Below are 25,727 nucleotides of genomic sequence, written 5' to 3' on the forward strand. Positions count from 1 at the left end.
TCAGCCGAATCACCATGTAAGAAACTCCTGGTGGTATTTCCCTTTCCTGGTGCAAAACTGTTTGGAGAGGATGTTGGGAATCTTCTCTTGTGATCAGTCAAAACTCCAGATGTATTGAGAAGCAGACAATTTATTTCTGATGTGGCCCACAACAGAGAGACATGCTTACAGGACAAAAGCTGAAGAAAAATGTCTACCAAAAATAATGTGTCCCGCCTCCTCATACCCTACAAGAATACTACCTCTATGCTTCTATTGGCTGAGGAAACATAAATAATGTTGTCATGGTACGAACTGGTACCTTTATTTTTGGCTATTCATGTTCCTGTACATTCTTAGGCTATCATATTTAGTTAAATCTAATCATTCTACAACTTACTATGGAGTTAAGACAAAACAATACAATGAGTTAAAACAATAATGTGCTCAGAAGTAAGCTTTTTAAACAATCAGTCTCAGGACTATTGTTTTTCTAATAGTCACACAATAAACATTTAAAACTTTTCTAACAGAGGACTTGGACAATTATATCCTAAGGATCTCTAGTGGGAAAAGCACCCTTTTCAAGAAAAGGCATAAGCGTTCCTCCTTTAAATGGGCGCTTTCTCCAGTGCCAGGGTCATCAGCCTCCAGGCAGTCACAACGGCCTCCTCCATCAGGCTCTAAGGTTAAAACTCGGAGTCAACCCCAGGGACAAAAGAAGTCCTGGGGGAGAAGATCTTCAAGACAAAACGCTAAGACCTCCTTATGAAGGGGCGCCCCCGCTCACTCGAGTGGGGGGAAGGCTACCATATTTTTCGGACTATAAGGCGCACCGGATTATAAGGCGCACTAGCAATGATCGGCTGCTAATGGGATATTTCCATATATAAGGCGCACCGGACTATAAGGCGCACTGGATTATAAGGCGCATTTAATGAAACAAAACTCTGATGCGGTACTGTAAGTCAAATTTTATTCAACTCTTTAGCAATAACCATAAAATGGTCTATAACAATAACTCTTAACACTGTTCAGTTAAATACAAAACCAGACACTCACTTTTTCACTTTATTCTTCTCCCGCAAATCCATCAAATTCTTCATCTTCAGTGTCTGAGTTTAACAATTGGGCGATTTCGGCATCAAGCACGCCCGTATCCCTCTCATCATTCTCATCAGTATCCGAGTCAGTCTCGTTGCTGTCATCGGTACCGGTACTTAGCTGTTCAGTGATAATTCCGGACTTCTTGAAAGCTCGGATTACACTGGTGACTGATACCTTCGCCCAGGCATCCACGATCCACTGGCAGATAGTGGCGTAACTCGCCCGGCGTTGCCTCCCTGTGTTGGTGAATGTGTGTTCGCCTTCTGTCATCCAATGCTCCCACGCAGCTCGCAATTTAACTTTAAATGACCTGTTGACACCTATATCTAGTGGCTGCAGTTCTTTGGTTAATCCACCCGGAATGATGGCAAGCACCGAATTAGTTTTCTTCACTTGGGCTTTGACAGTATCTGTCAGATGGGCGCGCATGGAGTCACAGACCAATAGGGATGGAGATTCGTGGAAAAAGCCACCCGGTCTCTTGACGTAAACCTCTCTCAGCCACTCACTCATCTTCTCCTCGTCCATCCAGCCCTTCGGGTTAGCCTTGATGATGATGCCAACCGGAAACTTTTCTTTTGGCGGAGTCTTCCTCTTGAAAATTACCATGGGTGGTAGTTTCTGGCCATTAGCCTGGCAACCGAGAACTACAGTGAAGGATGACTTCTCGTTTCCTGTAGTGCGTATAGATACCGTACTGGTCCCTGTTCTCTCGACAGTACGGTTTACAGGGATATCAAAGGTAAGGGGGACCTCGTCCATGTTGGTGATGTGCTCTGGCCGGATCTTCTGTTCATTGATCTTGTTCTTGCAGTAGGTACGGAAAATGGGCAGCTTTTCTTCGTAATCCTTTGGCAGTTGCTGTGACATAGTGGTTCTTGTGCGGATAGAGAGATTCTGCCTTTTCATGAAACGGAAGCACCAAGAGGGACCTCCTCGAAAGTCGTTGTTCTCCATGTCGCGTGCGATCGCTGTTGCTTTGAGTCGAATAGAGACAGTAGAGACACTTCTAACTGCGGTTCTCTGTTCAATAACCCACTGTTCAATTTTGTCCTCCAACTGTGGCCATCTTGCTTTGTTTCCTCGGAAACTCAGTTTGGTCTTCTTTACCTGGCGCAGGGCATCTTCTTGCTTCCTCCACTTCCGTACCATTGATTCATTAATGTTGAATTCTCTCGCAGCTACTCTATTTCCATGCTCTACTGCATGACTGATAGCCTTCAGTTTGAAATCCGCATCATAAGCATGTCTCTTAACAGGAGCCATTTTTGGGGCAGCGGGTATACCGTAGAAAATGAACGAATGAATGCGCACACCTCCTGACTAAGATGGCCGTAATGCCCAATCCAAGCAGTGCAGCTTCCTAGCTTTGGTAATCCCACGAAGCTGCACTGCTTGGATTGGGCATTACGGCCATCTTAGTCAGGAGGTGTGCGCATTCATTCGTTCATTTTCTACGGTATACCCGCTGCCCCAAAAATGGCTCCTGTTAAGAGACATGCTTACAAAGTGGATTTCAAACTCATCGCTATCAGTCACGCAGTAGAACAACCTGAGAGGTTTACGGTACGTCGGTTTACGGTAAGAGACCGGGTGGCTTTTTCCACAAATCTCCATCCCTATTGATCTGTGACTCCATGCGCGCCCATCTGACAGATACTGTCAAAGCCCAAGTGAAGAAAACTAATTCGGTGCTTGCCATCATTCCGGGTGCATTAACCAAAGAACTCCAGCGATGTCAACAGGTCATATATAAGGCGCACCGCATTATAAGGCGCACGGTCGATTTTGTGAGAAAATTTAGGCTTTTAAGTGCGCCTTATAGTCCGAAAAATACGGTACTAAAGTTCTCAGGGCTCTGGCAGGAGGAATTTCGGGACAAATGGGTGGTCTCCACAATAACTCTAGGTTACAAGCTAGAATTTCCGAGAATTCCCTTCTCCTCGTTTCCTCAGATCAAATGTACCCAGAGAAAAAGAAGTCTCTCCTTCTAGAGTTGGAGCGACTATTGTCGCAAAAAGTTATCATGGTAGTTCCCATGCAAGAGCAGGGAATGTGGTTTTATTCAAACCTTTTCACGGTAACGAAGCCAAGCGGAGATGTCAGACCCATTCTAGATCTCAAAGATCTAAACCAATTTCTAGAGATACAGTCCTTTAGCATGGAATCGATCCGATCAGTAGTCTCCATCCTACAAGGAGGAGAATTTCTGGCATCAATAGACATCAAGGATGCGTACCTGCATGTACCTATTTTCCCTGCTCGTCAAAAGTTCCTGCATTTCGAAGTAGAAAATCGCCACTTTTAGTTTGTAGCTCTGCCTTTCGGGCTAGCTACTGCACCTTGGGTGTTTACAAAGGTCTTGGCCCCTCCTCTGGCCAGATTAATGGCCCAAGCTATAACGATAATAGCATACCTAGACGACTTGCTCTTGAAAGACCGGTCGGTAGCCCGCCTGGACCAAAATATGGTCACCACAATCAACTACCTGGAATGCCTAGGTTGGGTCCTCAACTTAGAGAAGTCTTCGTTAAAACCAGTAAGAAGACTAGAGTGTTTGGGTCTGGTCATAGATACAGCTCAGCAGAGGGTATTCCTACCCCAAGCAAAGATCAGTGCTATAAGAGAACTGATTCAGGTAGTCAGGGCAAAGAAAGGTCCTTCTATTCGTCTTTGTATGAGGTTGTTGGGGAAGATGGTGGCTTCATTCGAACAGTATCCTATCGGCCTGGAACAAGAAGGTTCAATGCTAGATTTTTCAATGCATCTGTCCCCTACAATGCGTGGGAGCCTCAGCCGGTGGTGGATACCCGAAAAACTGCGGAAAGGAAAATCCTTTTTACCAGTTACCTGGACAGTGGTAACAGATGCCAGTCTTTCGGGTTGGGGGGCAGTCCTGGAACAGTCGACTGTTCAAGGGAGATGGTCCAGGACCGAGAGGGCCTTACCCATCAACATTCTGGAGATCCGTGCAGCATAAGCCTGAACACTCAGGTTGCAGGGTTGCTCTGTTAGGATCCAGTCCGACATGCCACAGCAGTGGCTTATATCAATCACCAAGGGGTCACCAAGAGTCGTGCAGCTCAGGAAGAAGTAAACCAGATCTTAATCTGGGCAGAAAGACATGTGCCATGCATATCGTCAGTCTTCATTCCGGGGGTAGAGAACTGGCAGGCGGACTACTTGAGCTGCCAGCAACTTTGTGTCAAGAATGAGGGATCCTCTTGCATGCGGGACAGATGCATTGGTTACTCCATGGCATCAGTTCTCTCTGATTTATGCGTTCCCTCCTATTCTGCTACTGCCACGACTTCTTTGCAGGATCAGGCAGGAAAAGAAATCGGTGCTTCTGGTGGCCCCAGCATGGCCCAGAAGAGCTTGGTATGCAGAAATAGTGAAGATGGCGGTAGGCTCTCCTTGGACCCTACCGTCCCATCCATACCTGCTATCGCAGGGACCGCTATTCCATCCTACCTTACAAATGCTAAATTTAACGGTTTGGCTATTGAAACCCACATTCTGAAGAATTGTGGGCTTTCGGGCCCTGTGATATCTACCTTGATTAATGCGAGAAAGCCAGCTTCCAGAAGGATTTATCATAGTCTGGAAAGCATGTCTCCTGGTGTGAATCCAGGGGTTGGCACCCCAGAAAATGTCATAGGCAGAATCCTCAAATTTCTGCAAAATGGGTTAGAGATGAAACTGGCCTTGAGTACCATCAAGGGCCAAGTCTCGTACTTATCGGTTCTTTTTCAAAGTCCACTTGCTTCACATTGTTTGGTCCGAAGCTTTATACAATGGGTAACGTGCCTTAATCCTCCAGTTAGGGCGCCTCTGAACCCTTGGGATTTGAATTTGGTTCTGTCAGCTTTACAGAAGCAGCCTTTTGAACCAACGCATCAGATTCCCTTAGTTCTGTTGACAAGGAAATACATTTTTCTGGTGGCCATTTCTTCTGCTAGAAGAATATCAGAATTAGTGACCCTCTCTTGTAAAGAACCATATCTGATAATGCACAAGGATATGTTGGTGTTACGCCCTCATCCTAGTTTTCTACCGAAGGTGGTCTCAGGTTTTCATTTAAACCAAGATATTATTCTGCCTTCCTTTTTTCCAAATCCCTGTTCTACGGGAGAGAAGTCACTACATTCTTTGGATGTAGTGAGAGCAGTCAAAGCCTATCTGGAAGCGACGGCTCAGGTTCGCAAAATGGATGTTTTGTTCGTATTGCTAGAGGGTCCTAAGAGAGGACAGGCAGCATCAAAATCTACCATTGGTAAATGGTTTCGACAAGTAATTGTTCAAGCTTATGGTTTGAAGCAAAAGATTCCGCCTTTTCAGATCAAGGCGGACTCCACTAGGGCTATTAGTGCTTTGTGGGCGGTGCATCACCAGGCCTCCATGGCTCAAATCTGCAAGGCCGCAACCTGGTCATCAATCCATACATTCACCAAATTTTTATCAGGTGAATGTGAGAAGGCATGAGGACATTGATTTTGAGCGTAGTGTGCTGCAGGCAGCGGTACAGGGTCCTCAGGTCTGAGTAAACCCTATGTTGTGTGGTTCTCCTCCCCTCAGATAACATTGCTCTGGGACATCCCATCAGTAATTACTGAGTCTCTGTGTTACGTGATGTACAAGAAAGAAAATAGGATTTTTATAACGGCTTACATTTAAAATCCTTTTCTTTTGAGGTACATCACAAGACACAGAGGTCCCTCCCCTCTTCTAATACACTTTTATATTGATTTGCTACAAAACTGAGGTACCTCCAGTAGGGGGAGGGGTTATATGGGGGATTGAACTTCCTGTCTAGAGTGTGCCAGTGTCCAATCACCTAGTGATACCCTATAACCCACCAGTAATTACTGAATCTGTGTCCCTTGATGTACCTCAAAAGAAAAGGATTTTACAGTTAAGCTGTTATAAAAATCCTATTGTTCCATAAGTTTACATACCCTGGCAGAATTTATGACGTTCTTGGCCATTTTTCTGAGAATATGAATAACAAACTTTTCTTTCACTCGTGGTTGGTGTTTGGCTGAAGCCATTTATTATCAACAGTGTTTTACTCCTTTATTTTTTTTTTATTTTTTTGGTTAACATCGTAATGACAAAAAACTACCCAAATTACACCTTCTCAAAAGTTTACGTACCCTGGTGATTTTGGCCTGATAACATGATCACAAGTTGACAAAGGGGTTTGAATGGCTATTAAAGGTGTATGTGTGTATGTATCCATGTCAGGCCAGGGACAGGTCCGGATTACCGTCACGGATCTGGCTCCTAGATTCCAAGCAAATTTGTCAAGCCCTGATGAAAGGTACACCATTCCTAATGCAAAACATGGGGGTGGATCGCTGATGTTTTGGGGATGTGAGTCACACATGGGCACAGGAAATTTTGGTCAAAATTTGATGGCAAGATGAATGCAGTATGTCATCTAAAAATACTGGAGGAACATTTTGCATTCATCAGCCAGGAAGCTGCGCATGGGATGTGCTTGGACATTTCAACGCGACAATGAACCAAACACAAGGCCTAGTCGACCTGTCATTGGCTACGGCAGAATAAAGTGAAGGTTCTGGAGTGGCCATCTGTCTCCTGACCTCAATATCATTGAGCCACTCTGGGGAGATGTCAAACGTGCAGTACATGCAAGACAGCCTAAGAATTTACAGGTATCGGAGGCTTTTTGTCACGAGGAATGGACAGCTTTACCATCTGAGAAGATAAAGTGCCTCATCCACAAATACCACAAAACATCATGCTGTCATTGATGTTAAAAGGGGCACTACACGGTATTAAGAACTGGGCTATGTAAACTTTTGATCAGGGTCATTTGGGTAGTTTCTGTTCTTATAATTTAACCACTTGCCGACCGCCGCACGAGGGCGTATATGTAAGTCCCTGCCTTCCCGCGGGTGGGGGGCCCGATCGGGCCCCCCCCCGGTGCCTGCGGCGGTCGGCATTCGTTCGGGAGCGATCCGGGATGAGGGGGCAGCCATTCATTCATGGCCACCCCCTCACGATCGCTCCCGACGAATAGAAATGCTCCTTGACATCACTTCCTCTCCTCACAGGAGAGGAAGTGATGTAATCTCTCCTCCGTGTCGGTATTTTTCGTTCCGGCACCGAGGAGAGAGGATCGGTGAGTTGCACCAACACACCACACGTACAGTAGACCATGCCAGGCACACTCACACCCCCCCTTTACCCCCCCGATCACCCCCCCCAATTACCCCTGCCCCCCCCCCCAGTCACAGTGACACCAATTGCATTTTTTTTTTTTTTGCATTGGTGTCATTTGTTAATGTAATAACTGTTAGGGCAGTTAGGGTTAGCCCCCTTTAGTTCTAATGTGCCCCCCTAACCCCCCCAATAAAGGTTTAACCCCGTGATCACCCCCCCATCGCCAGTGTCAGTAAGGCTGGGTTCACATTGCAGCGGTTTATGAGAACGAATGTGATTCGCACCGCACTACAGATAGTATGGCTGAATTCGTGTCGCACCCGCCGCAAACTCGCACGGGACCCTTTTTTTGGTCCGCAGCAGAATCGGATCGCATGGGTGTTCACACCATGCGATCCGAGTTTGCAGATCGCACTGCGATATGCGAACTGATCTGGGGGTGTCATTAACATTTCACTGACACTCCCAGCAGTTCGCATAGGGCAGTGTGAACTGCCGCCGGGAGGCATGCAATGCGGGAACCCGCCGCGGATTTGTGGCGTTCCTGCATCGCTCCAGTGTGAACCCAGCCTAATAAGCGATCGTTTTTCTGATCGCTGTATTAGTGTCACAGGTGACGCTAGTTAGACAGGTAGGTATTTAGGTTTGTCGCAGCTTTTTATAGCGCCAGGGACCCCCATATACTACCGCATAAAGCCCCCTGATTGCCCCCTAGTTAACCCTTTCACCAGTGATCACCATATAACGGTTACAGGTGACGCTGGTTGGTTAGTTATTTTTTTTATAGTTTCAGGGCACCCGCCATTTATTACCTAGTCTCACTAGTGTACCCCTAAATTTAGGGGTGTCTACTTTCCAAAATGGGGTCATTTGGGGGGCGTTTGTGCCATCTTGGCATTTTATGGCCTTCAAAACTGTAAGCCCTTAGAAAGCCTGAAGGCGGTGCTTGGTTTTCGGGGCCCCGTACGCGGCTAGGCTCCCAAAAAGTCCCACATATGTGGTATCCCCGTACTCAGGAGAAGCAGCAGAATTTATTTTGGGATGTCATTTCACATATGCCCATGGCATGCGTGAGCAATATATCATTTAGTGACAACTTTGTGAAAAAAATAAATAAAATAAAAAAGTTTGTAATTTTCCCGCAACTTGTGGCAAAATATAAAATATTCCATGGACTCAACATGCCTCTCAGCAAATAGCTTGGGGTGTCTACTTTCTAAAATGGGGTAATTTGTGGGGGTTTTGTGCCATCTTGGCATTTTATGGCCTTCAAAACTGTAATAGGTAGTGAGGAGTGAAGTCAAATATTTACGCCCTTAGAAAACCTGAAGGCGGTTCTTGGCTTTCGGGGCCCCGTACGCAGCTAGGCTCCCAAAAAATCCCACACATGTGGTATCCCCGTACTCGGGAGAAGCAGCAGAATTTATTTTGGGGTGTCATATCACATATGCCCATAGCATGTGTGAGCAATATATCATTTAGTGACAACTTTGTGTAAAAAAAAAAAAAAAAAAATTTTTTTTGTCATTATTCAATCGCTTGAGGCAAAAAAATAAAATATTCAATGGGCTCAACATGCCACTTATCAATTTCCTTAGGGGGTCTACTTTCCAAAATGGGGTCATTTGGGGGGGGTTTGTACTGCCCTGCCATTTTAGCACCTCAAGAAATGAGATAGGCAGTCGTAAACTAAAAGCTGTGTAAATTCCAGAAAACGTACCTTAGATTGTAGATGTGACAACTTTTGCGCAAACCAATAAATATACAGTTATTGACTTTTTTTTTTTTTTTTACCAAAGACATGTGGCTGAATACATTTTGGCCTAAATGTATGACTAAAATTGAGTTTATTGGATTTTTCTAATAACAAAAAGTAGAAAATATCATTTTTTTTTTCAAAATTTGCGGTCTTTTTACGTTTATATCGCAAAAAATAAAAATCGCAGAGGCAATCAAATACCATCAAAAGAAAGCTCTATTTGTGGGAAGAAAAGGACGCAAATTTTGTTTGGGTACAACATTGCATGACCGCGCAATTACCAGTTAAAGCAGCGCAGTGCCAAATTGTAAAAAGACCTCTGGTCATTTACCAGCAAAATGGTCCGGTCTGAAAGTGGTTAAAGAGTAAACCCCGTCGATAATAAATGGCTTCAGCCAAACACTAACCATGAGTGAAAGAAGTTTGTGTTGCTGTTCATATTCTCTGAAAAATGGCCAAGAAATAATAAATGTTACCAGGGTGTGTAAACTTTATGAACACAACTGTACATACTAGTGCCATAGCCTTATGAAGAGCTCCATCAGGAAGACCAAGTTCTCTGTCTAGTTTGGACCGACGAAGGATGTCGTAAGATAACCTAGGATATTTGTCCTGGCGTATGAAGGTCAGGAAGGCCCTACGTAAGCGTTTTAAAAAAAAAAGGTCTGTTTGAGTCCCATATTAAATACAAGGCCCAAAAAAGATTTTACATTTCTCCACTGTTTCCATACATAGGGGCAGGCATTATATTAAGTTGGGTTATTGGCGATAAAATGTTGGGCATAGAGGTTGCACTGGTCCACAATTGAAGTAATCCGTAAAACTAAATAATATATATTTCCATTAGCACCTGGCTGGGCAGTAAAAGGGGGGAGCCATAGAAAGTTTTGAAGTACATATGGGCCCTAACCCTCACTAGTACCTAGCTTTTCTTGCAGAGGTACTCAGTTTCTGGTGGATCCCACGGTGCTACTGGTGGTTGCCACTGCACTATTTGTGTTAGCGTGCTCCTCGCCAGAACACCCTTGTTTGGGCACACTTTTATCCACTTTTTGTTACTGTCCCACTACTTAACAATGGCTTGTAATCATAATCCAACACAAAGCTCTCGTTGATCATACTTTGGTATTTGGTATGCCTCCTCACTTCTAAAGGACTTTTTAGACATAGTGGTGACTGTGGGCTGTGATGACACACTGCTGTGATGGGGCACTGGTACAGATGAGGCTGCCCTGATGGGTGCTGATGAGGATGCAACAAACCCCTGGCGTTCCTCAGACCTGACCAATAAGGAAGAAAAAGGGTGTCCACATAGTATAAAACTTTTATTTTGAGAAAAGGTTATTAACCACTTAAGGACCAGCCTCGTTTTGAGATTTTGGTGTTTACATGTTTAACCACCTCAATACAGTGCACTTACAACCCCTTCCTGCCCAGACCAATTTTCAGCTTTCAACGCTCTTACAGTTTGACAATTACTCATGAAACTTGCGTCTTTTTTTTCACACAAATAGAACTTTCTTTTGGTGGTATTTAATCACTAGTGGGTTTTATTTTTTATTTTTTGTGCTATAAATGAAAAAAGACCATACATTTTGTGAGAAAATGCTTTTTTCTTTGTTTCTGTCCTAAAATTTTGCTAATTAGTAATTTTTTCTTCAGAAATTTTGGCCAAAATTTATACTGCTACATATCTTTGGTAAAAATAACCCAGATTAGTGTATAGTATTTGGTCTTTGTGAAAGTTAGTCTACAAACTATGGTGCTAATCACTGAAAACTCATATTATTTATTATTATTTTTATTATAGAGGACCTTTGCAAAATTTATGTGTGTTTTTTTTTTCTTTTTTTTTTTTTTTTTTTTTTTACAAAATTGTCATATCAGGTTATTTCTCACACACAGCATATGCCTACAACAAATTACACCCCAAAATACATTCTGCTACTCTTCCCGAGTACAAGTGTGAGACTTTTACACAGCCTGGCCATATACAAAGGCCTAACATTGACGTGGCACTTTCAGGCATTCTAGGAGCATAAATGACACGTCTAATTTCTAAACCACCTATTACACCTTTGAAGGCCCTGGAGCACCAGGACAATGGAATTGCCCACAGAATTACCCCATTTTGGAAAGCAAACACCCCAACGTATATTCTGAGGCATGGGCTGCAGATAGGTACTCGGGTACTCTGATGGGCTGGTGACAGGTACTCTGGTACTCTCATGGGCTGGTGACAAGCCCTCTTTATTGGGGGGAGGGATCTCCTTCTCACACACGATCGGTGTGTGAGGAGGAGAACCTGGTAACATCTCATTACTGTGGTTTGTTGACATTTAGTGATCGGCTGTGAAAGGATTACAGCCGATCACGTGGTAAACAGCCACCGGCCAATGGCTGTTTACTACCGTCGGTGAAGAGTAGTGTTCCCAGGAACACGCCGCCACAGACATGCACGAGCAGCGCGCTCCCGATCATGCGCCATGCAAAGTGGGGCGGTACCACCTGTGATCGGCCGTGACTTCATCACTACCCATCACGTGGTAAATGGCCACGCCCAATGGCTGTTCACCCCCCCTCTGTGGCGAGCATTGTCTCCGTGACACACCGCCACCAAAGGAACAGGGATGTGCACGCATTCCCTGTTTAAATGGGAGGCTGTCATATGACACCCTCCCAGAACGAGAGCCGCGCTGCCTGGCCTTCATTTGATGGCCGGCAGACGGCAAGCGGTTAAAACTGTTGTTTTGTTTGATTTTTTTTTTTTTTTTTTTTTATAGAAAATTACCCAAAAAAAAACTCTATATAATGTTTGGGGTTTCTAACACCCTAGAGAATAAAATGGCGGTCATTGCAATACTTCTTTATTTTAAATTTTTTAATTTTTTTAGGGCTGTTTAATTATTCAAATTTTTGTGTTCAATTAATCAATATTTTTTAAATTTGTATTTTTTATCAATTTAATCAACTAATTTTGATTGGTTATAACGCACATACAGATCCAACTACTTTTAGCTGATCTCCTTGCATTGCAACTCTGCATTAGTCAGTGGTAAATGTGCTATACACTATATACTATACTTTATACCAGGGGTTGACAAATTTTGCTTGGAATCTAGGAGCCAGCTAAAAAAGTTAGGAGCCAGGTCCGTGACGGCGATCTGGACCTGTCCCTGGCCTGACATGGAGACGAGTGAGGGGAAGATAGCCCCAAGCCCCTCACCTGTCTCCAAGTCATTGCCCATAGCTATTAGAGGGACATTTTATTTGTTTTATTTTTTTCAAATGACGATTTTTTTTTTTTTATTGCATTTTAGTGTAAATATGAGATGTGAGGTCTCTCTGACCCCAGATCTCATATATAAGAGGACCTGTCATGCTTTTTTCTATTACAAGGGATTTTAACATTCCTTGTAATAGGAATAAAAGTGAAACACATTTTTTTTTTAAAAGAACAGTGAAAAAAAATAAAAGTTAAAATAAGAAAAAAAAAAAATTTAAATGCGCCCTGTCCCGCCAAGCTTGCGTGCAGAAGCGAACTCATATATGAAAGCAATGTTCAAACCACACATGTGAGGTATCGCTGCAATCGGTAGAGTAAGAGCAATAATTCTAGCCCTAGACCTTCTCTGTAACTCAAAAAGTGCAACCTGTAGAATTTTTTAAACGTCGCCTATGGAGATTTTATAGGGTAAAAGTTTGTCGCCATTCCATGAGCGGGCGCAATTTTGAAGCATGACATATTTGGTATCAATTTACTCGGCGTAACATTATCTTTCACAATATAAAAAAAAATTGGGCTAACTTTACTGTTTGTCTTATTTTTTTTTTTATTAAATAAATTATTTTTTCCCCCAAAAAAGTGCGCTTGTAAGTACGCTGTGCAAATATGGTGTGACAGACATTATTGCAACGACCACCATTTTACTCTCTAGGGTGTTAGAATAAAAAAGAAAAAAAAGTGTGTGTGTGTGTGTGTGTGTGTGTGTGTGTGTGTATGTATATATGTATATGTGTATGTAATGTTTAGGTGTTCTAAGTAAATGGAAGGAGATCCATTAGCATTAATGGTTGTAATTCCAACGGCCACCACAAGAGGGCGCCAGACTCCAGAAGGAATAGGATCACAGAAGGCAATAGCATCACAGAAGGCCTCAAAGCCGGGGGCTCAATTACCGGCGGCGCGGCCCGACGCAATCACGCTGGGGGGGTCCATGGAGACAGGATACCCCCAGCTGTGCTGCCCCAGGCGCCAGTCGCTAATTCTAGTCGCCAATGCGACCTGGCGCCCGGGTTTTGTCGAGCCCTGCTTTATACAATCACCCGACACTAGTTTCCATGACTTAATAACTTCACAGTTCACACAAATACGTTTTAAATTCAAGCTGTAGCACTGACGTAAGTAACTTTTTTTTTTTTTTTTTTTTTTTTTTTTTTTTTTTTTTTTCTTCCTTCACAGTAGCGTGACAATCCCTCCACCTCCGGTCTAACTAAGCACTCTCACCTTGTGGCATGGACCCCTGTGCAAACAGGTGGTCATGCAAGCGGGTATTAAAAAGATCAACACGGACCATAAACTTCTCTCACGTCTCCTTAGAGCTCAGCAAGGACGCCAGGTCATGGGTAGAAAGAAAGTGCTAACCGCTTAAGTAGAAGATTTAATTTTTGTGTTCAAACACAAACTACTCACATAAAGATGATAAAAAACGCACAGCATGTAATGCTAACAATCGTGTTAGTTCTGTAGGGTAGCAGCGAGTGACGTCATGCGTAGCTCCTCCTCCCCCCCCCCCCCCGTACGTGTAACATTCAATCGGAGCTTCAACGTCACCGGACCCCCCCCCTTCGTTAGCAGACGGAGGCACTTGGGGAAGGGGGGAGGAGTCCGGGCACGTCTATGTCCGTGATGTCACCAGATCTCACTTACCAGATTTTACTGTTTATCTTTTCCAAAAAAGTGCACTTGTAAGACCGCTGCGCAAATACGGTGTGAAAAAAAGTAGAGCTGTGGAAATTAAAGATTAATTACTCGATCATAAATTTTTTGGATCGATCAAAATACTCACCTCTCCGCCAGCTTCCGGGTCTTCAAGGAGTTCTGTCGGAGATCTGGTGACATCACGGACATAGACGTCACCGGACTCCTCCCCCCTTCCCTTCGTTAGCAGACGGAGGCACTTGGGGAAGGGGGGAGGAGCACCGTATTTGCGCAGCGGTCTTACAAGTGCACTTTTTTGGAAAAAATTCACTTTAAAAAAAAAAGACAGTAAAATGAACCCAATTTTTTTTTAATTTTTTTAATATTGTTAAAGCTAATGTTATGCCGAGTAAATTGATACCCAACGTGTCACGCTTTAGAATTGCGCCCGCTCATGAAATGGCGTCAAACCTTTACCCTCAAATCTCCATAGGTGACGTTTAAAAAATTCGACAGGTTGCATGTTTTGAGTTAGGTCTAGGACTAGAATTATTGCTCTCGCACTAGCGATACCTCACGTGTGGTTTGACCGCCGCTGACTCTACTCGTGTATGCTTTCTCTTCTGCGCATGAGCTTGTCGGGGCGGGTTTTTAAAAACACTTTTTTCTTATTTATTTTGCTTGATTTTATTTTTACGCTGTTTTAAAATAAATAAATAAATTGGGTCACTTTTATTCCTATTACAAGGAATGTAAACATCCCTTGTACTAGAAAACATGACCGGTCCTCTCAACTATAAGATCTGGTGTTAAAAAGTTCTCAGATCTCATATTTGGACTTAAATGCAATATAAAAAAATAAAATTACATTGAAAAAATTTGCCTTTTTAAGAGGTATGGGCGAAAGTGATGTTTTGACATAGCTTCTGCCCTGCTGTGGTATGAAACCGGGTGGGGGCCATCTTGCCCTCACTTGTATCCATATCAAGCAGGAGTCCGCCGCAGAGACCACCATTATTGTAAACAAGACCGGCGCCTGAAGAGATGGATACCTCGGTTGTGGCAGCAGCTGCTGCCATTACTGAGATATCCCTCTTCAATAAAGGGACGTACATTGTTGTGTGCTGGTCGTGAAGTGGTTAAAATGGTAGTTCCCAGGATAAAAACGACTTGCATACAAGCGCAATTGGCTTGATTATTTCAGATATACACTAAATCATACATGTTTTGTCATATGTGACATCATCAGGGAGACGGGGGAGGGTCCAGATGTAGCGTTGGCCAGAGTTGAACAAATTCCAGAGGGTAGTATTGGGGGCATTTAGTGGTGGGTTAACTGACTAAAATAACTTAACCTGAGGCAAGTATAGTAACGTGTCCCATTTGCAACTTCAGAACACTCAATAAGGAGATAGTGTGTGTCTGTGCAAAACTGCGTGGCTTGTTCATTAATGCCAGGAGTCTGGCAGACAAGGAGGGAGAACTAGAGCTGCTATTGTACAAGGAGAATTTATATTTTGTGGGAATTTCAGAGACTTGGTTCAACAGCTCCCATGATTGGCTGGCAACCATCCAAGGGTATTCCCCTATATCAGTGATGGCGAACCTTGGCACCGCAGATGTTTTGGAACTACATTTCCCATGATGCTCTACTACACTGCAGAGTGCATGGGCATCATGGGAAATGTAGTTACAAAACATCTGGGGTGCCAAGGTTCGCCATCACTGCCCTATATTGTAGCGATAGGGAGGGTAATAATAAAAAAAAAAAAAAAAAAAAAAAAAAGGGGGGGGGGGAGGCATGCCTGTATATCAGAAATGATGTACAAGTGAATGTGAGGGATGACCTCACTAATGGAGCAATGGAGGTGGTGGAATCCTTATGGGTAGAGCTACAAAGGGAGCAAACCAAGGAACCTAAATGCAGCCTCACTATTGTAGCCTCACCAGTGCCCATCAAATGCAGCCTATCGGTGTCCATAGAATGCATGAAGTTGAAAAACCTAATTTACAACCAATTTAAACACCCCCCCAAACAGTTAATCTACAATGCTGTTTGTAATATGCTGCACAAAGGGGTTAATTGCCATTGGTCGCTGATGCATTATTGACCAGTGGCAACTAACGCCATTGTGCTTCATTAGTGGCACCAGTGTCAGTGTTTATTAACCCTTTCATGCTGCCTCATAAAGGGGTTAATTAGCATTGTCACTAATGCAGCACAAAGGGGTTACATTAACCCCCTACATGCTGCATATTACAAATAGCACTGTAGATTAATTAATTAATTAAAAGTTACTGCAGTAGGAAAACACGCCGAAGAGACAGCAATACAGTCATCGGTGCAGCCTCCCCAGTGCCCTTCGGTGCAGCCCCCCAGTGCCCTTCAATACATAAGGTATGGCTGGAAAAGTCCTCAAAATGGAAGGCACCTCATGCCAAAGCAATATACAGCAATGTTATCAGCCTCTGTTCACTTGCTTGTCCATGACGGTGGACGCTTCGAGCAAGTAACAGCAGCAGCACTCCTTTTCCATCCCGTGCTCACAGCCTCTAACCTTATGGGTTTACTTCCTCTTTCCCTGCAAAGGTAAAGCATAATGGACTACTATGCATCGCATAGTAGTCCATTGTGTGTCACTTACCTGACACAGGAGCCAGCGAAGTCACCGCTGTCCCCTGTAGTCCGGAGCCTCCATCTTCTTGGCGGGTCTCGCTGCTCCAGCGCTGTCATTCGTCGTGCATGCGCACGGGAGCCTCCACTCGCAGCATATCGCCGTTAACTGCGGCGCGCTCAGTGCGCGCCACTGTCTTTTGGCAAATATCTCCTAAACCGTGTAGGTTTAGGTGATATTTCTTAGACCTACAGTAAGCCTTAATCTAGGCTTACCTGTAGGTCAAAGTGTGTTGTAAAGGGTTTACAACCACTTTAATGCATAAAGGTGAAAAAACACAAAGGTTTACAACCCCTTTTTTTTAAAGCGGAGGTCCACCCTAAAGTGGACCTTCCGCTCATCAGGACCCTCCCCCCCTCCGGCGCCACAATTGGCACCTTTCAGGGGGGAGGGGGGTACAGATACCTGTACAGTACAGGTATCTGCACCCACTTCCGGGATAGCTCTCTGCGGAAAGGGGCTAGATTACGCCCCTTTCCGCAAGTGCCCGCCCCTTTCCGCAAGTGCCCCGCTGCCTGCTGGGAAACACACAGATCCCAGAATGAATCCGGCCTCTATAGATTAAATATACATATTGAAATCCATCAATATGTATATTTAATCTATAGAGGCCGGATTCATTCTGATATAACATATGTTGCAGCCGGCTCTGTAGTGCGTTTACTATTATATATATAATTTTTTTTTTTTTGTTCTAAAGTTTATTTCTATGTGATCAGGAGAGGGTACCCTCTTTTTGGTCTAGGTATACTCTCTTATTTTCTTGTATATCATTTGTTTATTATTAGGGTGGTTCACTTATATCACCTCTGGAGAGTGTTTACTTATTTGCACATTTATAAGACGCACTTTGCACTTTATGATCAATTCACTGTTTTTTGGCTTTGCACTCAATTGAAGCAGTTGTGTTTCTGTGGAGGTTTTCAATTGACTCTGTAGTGCGTTTACTTTTTTTTTTTTTTTTTGCATTTTTTTCTGCACTTTATCAAAATAGTAATTTTCTAAGAGACTGTTTTTAGTTACTTACCTTTTTGTTCACTTGATTTTCATTTATTTGGATTCTATCACCTTTGTGGTGTGTTTATTTTATTTAATTTAATGTAGCACTTTGCACTTTTTGATACTATTCAGTAGACATTTATAGATATATATTTTTATATTACACTATTGATTTATGTAATTAGGCATTATACTTATCACCCTCGGAGGGTTATTTAATATAGGGACAGCGCAATACCAACATATCTTTAGTTTCATATTAAGTGGATACGGTGTGATCCATTCCGGTAGTAGCAGCAGCCCCTGACATTTGATAGATCACCAGTGGTAGCGCAGGAATAAAACACTATCATCGATCTAGAGATCGGCTTCGGGTGCCGACATCGCGGGCACGCTGGACAGGTAAGTGTCACTATTTTAAAAGTCAGCAGCTGCAGTATTTGTAGCTGCTGGCTTTAAAAAAAAAAAAAAAAAACGCGGACTCCCGCTTTAATATCGCCATTTCATTTTTAGATCAAAAGAATGTGTGGGAGTTTTTTGGCTGTATCCTAGGATAAAGAGAATTTATCACAAACTGTTTTATATCCTAGTTACATTAAAACCGATGTGTAGATTTATTATAACTTATTGATGAAATTCTGCCAAATTTTAAAATATGCCATTTCTCTAAATCTCAATTTTAATTCTATTGGAGTATAATGGGCACTTTTTCACTCTGAAAGTTGGGTGCAAATAGTGTGTGCGTGTTATACACCTATACTGTAATTTAGGCCGGAAAGGGGGGTGGGGGGGGCACTCCCGCCCTCCGCCCTCCGCCCTCCCTGAGGCAGCAGTAATCTGAGGTGAGTCTGCAGATGAGCACTGATAAGGCTGCGTTCATGATAATGGTAAGGCTGCAATGATGGGCAATTGTGAAGCTGCAGATGGGCATTGATCAAGCTGCATTAATTGGCAATTGTGAGGCTATAGATGTTATTGATCAGGCTGCAGATGGGCAATGGTGAGGCACTGACCCTTATTTTGCTTCAAAGTTCTTTTTATTTAAAATTTGTTTTATTTTTTTATTTTTTTTCTTTCTTTTTTTCCCCTGAAACTTCCCTCCTAAAATGAAGGTGTGTTATATGCTGATAAATACAGTGTGTGTGTGTGTGTGTGTGTGTGTATGTGTATAATATTATAATATTATATATTAGAGCTGCACGATTCTGGCTAAAATGAGAATCGCAACTTTTTTGCTTAGAAGATGGATCACGATTCTCTCATGATTCTCGCGGCGTAACATCTTTCACATTAAAACAAAAAAAAATTGTGCTAACTTTACTGTTTTGTTTCTTTTTTATTTATTGAAGTGTATTTTTTCCCAAAAAATTGCATTTGAAAGACCGATGGGCAAATACAGTGTGACATAAAATATTACAGCAATTGCCATTTTATTCCCTAAGGTCTCTGCTAAAATTATATATAATTCCTGAGCTCCGTGGCCGTGGGACCCGTGGACCTGATCGCTGCCGGTGTCCCGCGATCAGGTCACAGAGCTGAAGAACGGGGAGAGGTAAGTATAAACAAACCTCTCCTCGTGCTTCCTACTGAGGCTGTCACTGATCGTCTGTTCCTTGTTATAGGGAAAGATTATCAGTGACATCAGACGCCAAGCCACGTCCCCCTACAGTTAAAAAAACAGACATTTAACCCCTACACTGCCCCCTAGTGGTTAACCCCTTCACTGCCAGTGACATTTTTACAGTAATTGGTGCGATTAATTAATTGCACCGATTGCTGTATTCATGCCAATGGTCCCAAAAATGTGTCAAAATTGTCTGATGTGTCCGCCATAATGTCGCAGTCACAATAAATATCGCTGATTGCCGCCATTACTAAAAAAAAGTTGAAAATATTGTATTTTTTTTTTTCAAAATTGTCGCTCTATTTTTGTTTATAGCGCAAAAAATAAAAACTGCAGATGTGATCAAATACCACCAAAAGAAAGCTGTGGGGGGAAAAAAAGACACCAATTTTGTTTGCGAGCCATGTCGCACGACCACGCAATTGTCAGTTAAAGCGACGCAGTGCCGAATTGCACAAAGGGCTTGGTCCTTTAGCTGGAAAATGGTCCGGGGCTTAAGTGGTTAAAGTGGATGTAAACCCAATTCATGAAATTTGAGCTGGGCACATATATCTGCAGTGTTTTCTTATCTCTCTTCATAGCACTAAGCCCCTTAGTTGTCTCTTGCTCCATAGCTCTATCGGCCTGATTACTTCTCACACATTCTCTGAGACGGGAGATAGAAGTGTGTGTTGGGGGAGGTTGCTATAACAAGATTACCACACAGCCTGCTGTCTCAGAGCAGAGCTGTGAAAGCTTTTTCATTCTACCTATGTGGAGGGGGGTGTGTGCGCCTTTCCTCCTATCGGCTGCTCCCAGTGTAATCCAAGCCTTCTCTAACAGTGCAGAATAAGGAAGTGAAAATTATTACCTGATGTAAGAATTCTAAAGAATATAACAATGTGAAGACGAACACTTTTATGTAGGAGGATTTGTTTCATCTCTGTATCATCTGAGGCTGTTCACTTCAAAGGTTACATGTGAGGGTTTACATCCACTTTAAGCATGGCAATACACCATGTATAATACTTTTTCAATGTCTGGACTGATTATGTACCCAATATTGCAACCTGTGTAGCTTCACCTACAGCAGTTCTTGTTCCTAAAAACTAAGTAAGCCTAACTGACTGAAACATAACTGCCCCCATAAGAAAATGCTTTGTTTACTGGTAAAGTATGGGATGTTGAACAAAGGGTAAACAAGATGACCTGTGGTTTTAGTAGTGCAATTGTCTGCAGAGGATGAATGGGACTGGTGTCTCGCAGTATTGTAGGAAGTGGGACTTGTAGATGGGTCAATACTGGTGCCAGGCAGAGAGGTGGTCCGCAACAGCTAACGGAATCATCCAGGCAGCTGGCAGAGACCTGGTGAGCACAGCCAAAGCATTGATCCCTGCAGCAGGCAGCAACATGGTCCATAAACAGTGTAGGCTCAGTATAGGTAACAGAAGTATTGTTAATTAACACACCAGGGTCAGACAGCAGCAGGCAGAAACATCAGGACCTCAGTCAAGTAAAACCTTCCCATCCAAAGCTCCTTGAACCCGAGGAAAACCAAAAACTGTTTTTCTCTTATATTGACCGACACAGCTCCTCTCTCTAACTAAATGGGTTGTTTAGCCTGCCATTAGAACTAGGCAAAATTGTTACACAATACACAGAACTTTTAGTCCCGCCACAGGGGGGCGGGCCCTGTGCTAAAAACCCTCCCCACTGCTCCCAGCAGATTCAGTTTTTATTTTGCCTAGTAAGGAGAATGACCTAGGAACCCTGTGCGCCCTTTTGGTCCATATTTTTGCTGCAGGTTTGATGTTTTTTGCGCAAGATAGAAGATCCCCGGATCTTTCATCAACTGCCGGCTGGGTGACAGGCTGGTTAATGATTATCCTTGTAGTCTCCCCAGTCTGACCATCGAGTGTGTGCAGGCTGCAGCTAAGGCTCGGCAGACCACGACATGCCTCAGCTCCAGAGGTGGTCGGTGAGCTTCAATACTCCAGGGTATACATATGACCTGGCTACTGATGTCTGGATTACAGTATACCGGGCCAACAGCTACCCTGTAACTGCGCAGGAGTAGGTCTGTGATGGAATGTCTCCTAGCTCTTCAGGACTGGTAAGTACGGCTCTCCCTGCTTCGGTGGGGTGAGCAGCTGGGCATTCCCTGGGGGGTCGATTCGGGGGCCACCTCACCTCCTTATCTTCTCTCCCTAGTCCCTATCCCACCGCTGCGGTGTGTGTGTGTGTGTGTGTATGTGTGTGTGTGTGTGTGTGTGTGTGTGTATGTGTGTATATATATATATATGTATCCTAGTCCCAGCCTGGGGGGGGGGGGGGGTCCCAAAAAGTGTCTGTGAAGGTGTTCTGGCTAGAGGTCGACCGATATATCGGCCGATATTTGCCGTTTTTTAAATAATCGGCATTGGCCGATTTTGCTGATAAAAAGCCGATTTAGAACTACAGTGGGACTTTGAAATGACTTCTGTAAGAAGTCAGTGTGAGTTGCCTGAGTCGTCATAGCAACACTTTCCTCCTCTCTGGGCAGACTGCCAAGAAAAGAACTAAATGATACAATGTTTACACTTGAATGAATGAAATCATCTCAGTGTGTAGAAGTTCTCAGTTTAACCATTTAAAGACTAAATCTTTTCTGACACTTGTTGCTTACAAGTAAAAATCCTGTATTTTCTGCCAGAAAATCACTTAGACCCCCCAAAAATTATATATATTTTTTTAGCAGAGATCCTAGGGAATAAAATAGTGGTTGTTGCAATATTTTATGTCACCAGGCATTTGCACAGAGGTCTTTCAAATGCATTTTTTTGGCAAAAAAATACACTATTTAAAAATAAAATAAAAACGGTAAAGTTAGCCCATTTTTTTTTTTTTTTCGTCCAAAAGTTTTGACTACCTGTTTTTATTTAATACATAGGTTTTATTTATTTATTTTTTTTTTTTTATCTAAATCATACATACAAGTAAACTGATTGGAGGTTTGTTTTGTTTAATAAATGTTTAAATGTAAGAAATTTTCTGTATCACTTATGAAGGCTGCTTTCACACTGGAGCGTTGATGGTAAAACGCAAGTTTTAGCGGCTCTTTACCATCATTTTAGCGGTGCTATTTGGCTGCTAGTGGGGCACATATAACCCAGCTAGCTGCCAAGGAAGGGGTTAAATGCGCCCATGAAGCACTGCTGCCAAATCGCATTGCATGCGCTTCGGCAGTGGTGCCCATTTATATCAATGGGCAGGAGTGGTGGAGGAGCGGTATACACCACTCCAAACGTGCTGCTTGCAGGACTTTTTTTTTAAGATTCTGCCAGCGCATCGCCTCCGTGTGAAAGCACTCTGTCTTTCACACAGACTGCAGGGGAGCCGTTTTGCAGGCACTTTACAGGCGCTATTTTTAGCCCAAAAGCGCCTGAAAAACGCCCCAACGGGAAAGGTGTGTTAGATCAAGGGGGATTAAAAAAATAATAATAATAATAAATAAAAAAGGAAAAAAATAAATAAATAAAATAAAATCGGCCCAACATATCGGCCCAAAAAAATCGGCATCATATATCGGCTATCGGCCGCCATAATTTCTAAGCATCGGCATCGGCCAGAGAAAAACCCATATCGGTCGACCTCTAGTTCTGGCTCAGCCGCCGCACGGGAGGTTGCTCACATACTTTGGCGGGCAGAGCGACACGTACCGGCCCTGACGGCCATTTACATCCCGGGAGTGGAGAACTGGCAGGCGGACTATATGAGTCGCCAGATGCTGGACCCAGGAGAATGGGCGTTGCATCCGAAGGTATTCAGACTGCTGTGCCTGAGGTGGGGCACACCAGACGTGGATCTTCTTGCCTCCCGTCTCAATCGGAAGGTGCCGAGATTCATGTCCAGGACAAGAGATCCGTGGTCAGACGCGCTGGTGGCTCTGTGGGATCAGTACCAGCTGATCTACGCCTTTCCTCCACTGAAACTGTTACCGCATTTGCTTCGCAGAGTGGAAGTCGAAGGGATCCCTGTAATATTGATTGCCCTAGATGGGCCTCACCGTCCTTGGTACGCAGACCTAGTGCGCCTGGTGGCGGATGCCCCATGGCGACTGCCGTTATGAGAGGACCTTCTGTCTCAAGGTCTGATTTTTATTTTTTTTTTCTTCTCCTCCATCCTGCTTTACCATCGCTGGCTTTAATGGCATGGCTATTGAGCCAGGTGTTGAGGAACCGGGGCCTGTCAGACTCGGTGATCCCAACTATGTTGAGGGCGTGGAAATCTTCTTCTCTGAAGATATATCATTGTACCTGGAAGGCTTACATCTCCATGTGTGAGGAGAAAGGATGGCATCCACGCTCCTTTTCTATATCCAGGATCCTCCCTGTTTCTTCAGCAAGGAGTAGACCAGAAATTGGCGTTAAGCGCCATTAAGGAGCAAATATCAGCCTTGGCTGTCTTCTTTTTTTTTTTTTTTTTTTTCAGCGACCCCCTGGCGTCTCACTCATTAGTGAGTACCTTTGTTCAGGGGGTGCGACATGTAGTCCCTCCGGTGCGTCCACCGTTACCTCCGTGGGATTTGAACATGGTGTTATCGGCTTCAGAAAGCACCGTTTAAAAATATCAAGGAGATTCCCCTGTTGACTCTTTCCCAGAAAGTGGTCTTTCTAGTGGCCATCGCATCAGCCAGGAGGGTTTCGGAACTGGCGGCTTTGTCCTGCAAGTTGCTTTATCTGGTTATCCACAAGGATAAGGTGGTGTTCGCAACCGTACGCAACCGTTTTTTCTGCCGAAAGTGGTCTCTGCTTTTCATATCAATGAGGACATTGTGTTACCATCTCTGTGTCTTAAGCCGAAACACCCTAGGGAAGTGGCCCTTCACGATCTGGACGTGGTTTGGGCTCTTAAGGTGTATTTGTCTGCCACTGCTCCCTTTCGGAAGTCAGACTTGCTGTTTGTTTCGGTGGCTGGTCCAAAGAAAGGCATGGTGGTTTCGTCGGCCACCATTTCCAGGTGGATCAGACAGATTGTAGTGCAAGCCTACGCCTTGAAGGGGCAGGTGCCACCCTTTCCGCTCATGGCCCACTCCACAAGGGCATTCGGAACGTCTTGGGCCTTCCAACACCAAGCGTCTGTCTCTCAGGTGGTGTAAACACGTTTACAAAGTAAACAAAAGGTACTAATGCGCTCCACCTAACTATTATTAAATATCTAAAAGATATGGAAGCAGCCAGCAAAAAATAGTGATCTCTACACCAAAAAATATAAGTAAAATAAATATATGCGGCGCTACCTAAACAATTAAACCAAATAAATAAATTACTCAAATATATAGCATAAAAGCGCTGTATGTACACAGATGCTACTCCGTCCTTATCCTCGAGGTTGTGACGCAACGCGTCAGGGAAGGAGCTAGGTGTTACACATATCACTTCCGGTCGCGGCCGAGACCGGAAGTCCGTGTTGCTACGAATTCGCTGGTATCTGCTTACATGTAAGTGAGGATATTGATTTATTAAAGTTGTGTTTTGATACTACACATGGGAGCCCCCCTTGTCTTTCTTCCATTCCCTATGTACTACCAATTTTAACTGGATGTATTTGGAGAAATTGGGGAAGTGATAACCGTATACGTACAGCGGTATAGATCTGAGGCTGGACGGATAAGGACGGAGTAGCATCTGTGTACATACAGCGCTTTTATGCTATATATTTGAGGTGAGAGGCTGGGGGAAACTGGTGGTGCACAAGTTGGGCACTGAAGTTTGCAGTGGACTGTCACGCATTGGAAGCCACTTTATATTTTTTGCATGGACTTTGCTGTATGGTCACCAATTATTTGCATGGACTTTATTTGATGATCACCATCTATTATTGCATTTTGCACATTATTGCTTATTTAGCATCTTCATTTTTTTATATTCTGTACTTTGGAACGAGTTTCACTTATGATTTTTGATTATTTATGCACGTATATGATCATTAATTTTTTCATTTTATATTAGATGTAATATATTTATTGTTCTATCATTGCACATCACATCACTATAGTGAGGTGGATTCACCTTTGCACTTTTAGTCTGCAATTTATTGCAGTTGTTGCACTTTAGTAATTTATTTATTTGGTTTAATTGTTTAGGTAGCGCTGCATATATTTTACGTTTACAAAGTAGACGTCAGTGCTTCGGCTAATGCCTGTTTTGGCCGCAAAGTTTTGCAGGCGGCCGTATAGTTGGAATTGAATATGCAATATATTTTCTTTTTTTCCTGCTTTTTCGATTAAAAACGCAGTACCGTTAAGTTAATGCACCGTTGCATTACATTCCACGGTTTCTGGTGCGGTTGTGGGTAGTCACTCCTGTTCAAGGTTTTGTGGTGGATTTCTCCCCTGGGCGGAACTACAGGGTTTTGAGTGTTGCATAACAACTAATGCCTACTAACCATTGGGTTGTTATGCCCACCACTAAGAGAGGAGCTCTGCCGGTTGGTGAATTACAGAGAAAAGGA

General features: G+C 43.5%; 1 protein-coding gene across 7 annotated transcripts in view; it reads left to right on the top strand.

Annotated features, from left to right (window-relative positions):
* SIRT6 (sirtuin 6) overlaps positions 1–25,727 on the top strand; it is a 247,455-nt gene that overhangs the window by 10,123 nt on the left and 211,605 nt on the right. The window lies entirely within an intron of this gene.

This window comes from Lithobates pipiens, unplaced genomic scaffold, assembly GCF_037356315.1.
Source record: "Lithobates pipiens isolate NorthernLeopardFrog02 unplaced genomic scaffold, aLitPip1_a1.2 Scaffold_13, whole genome shotgun sequence".
Lineage (NCBI taxonomy): Eukaryota > Metazoa > Chordata > Amphibia > Anura > Ranidae > Lithobates > Lithobates pipiens.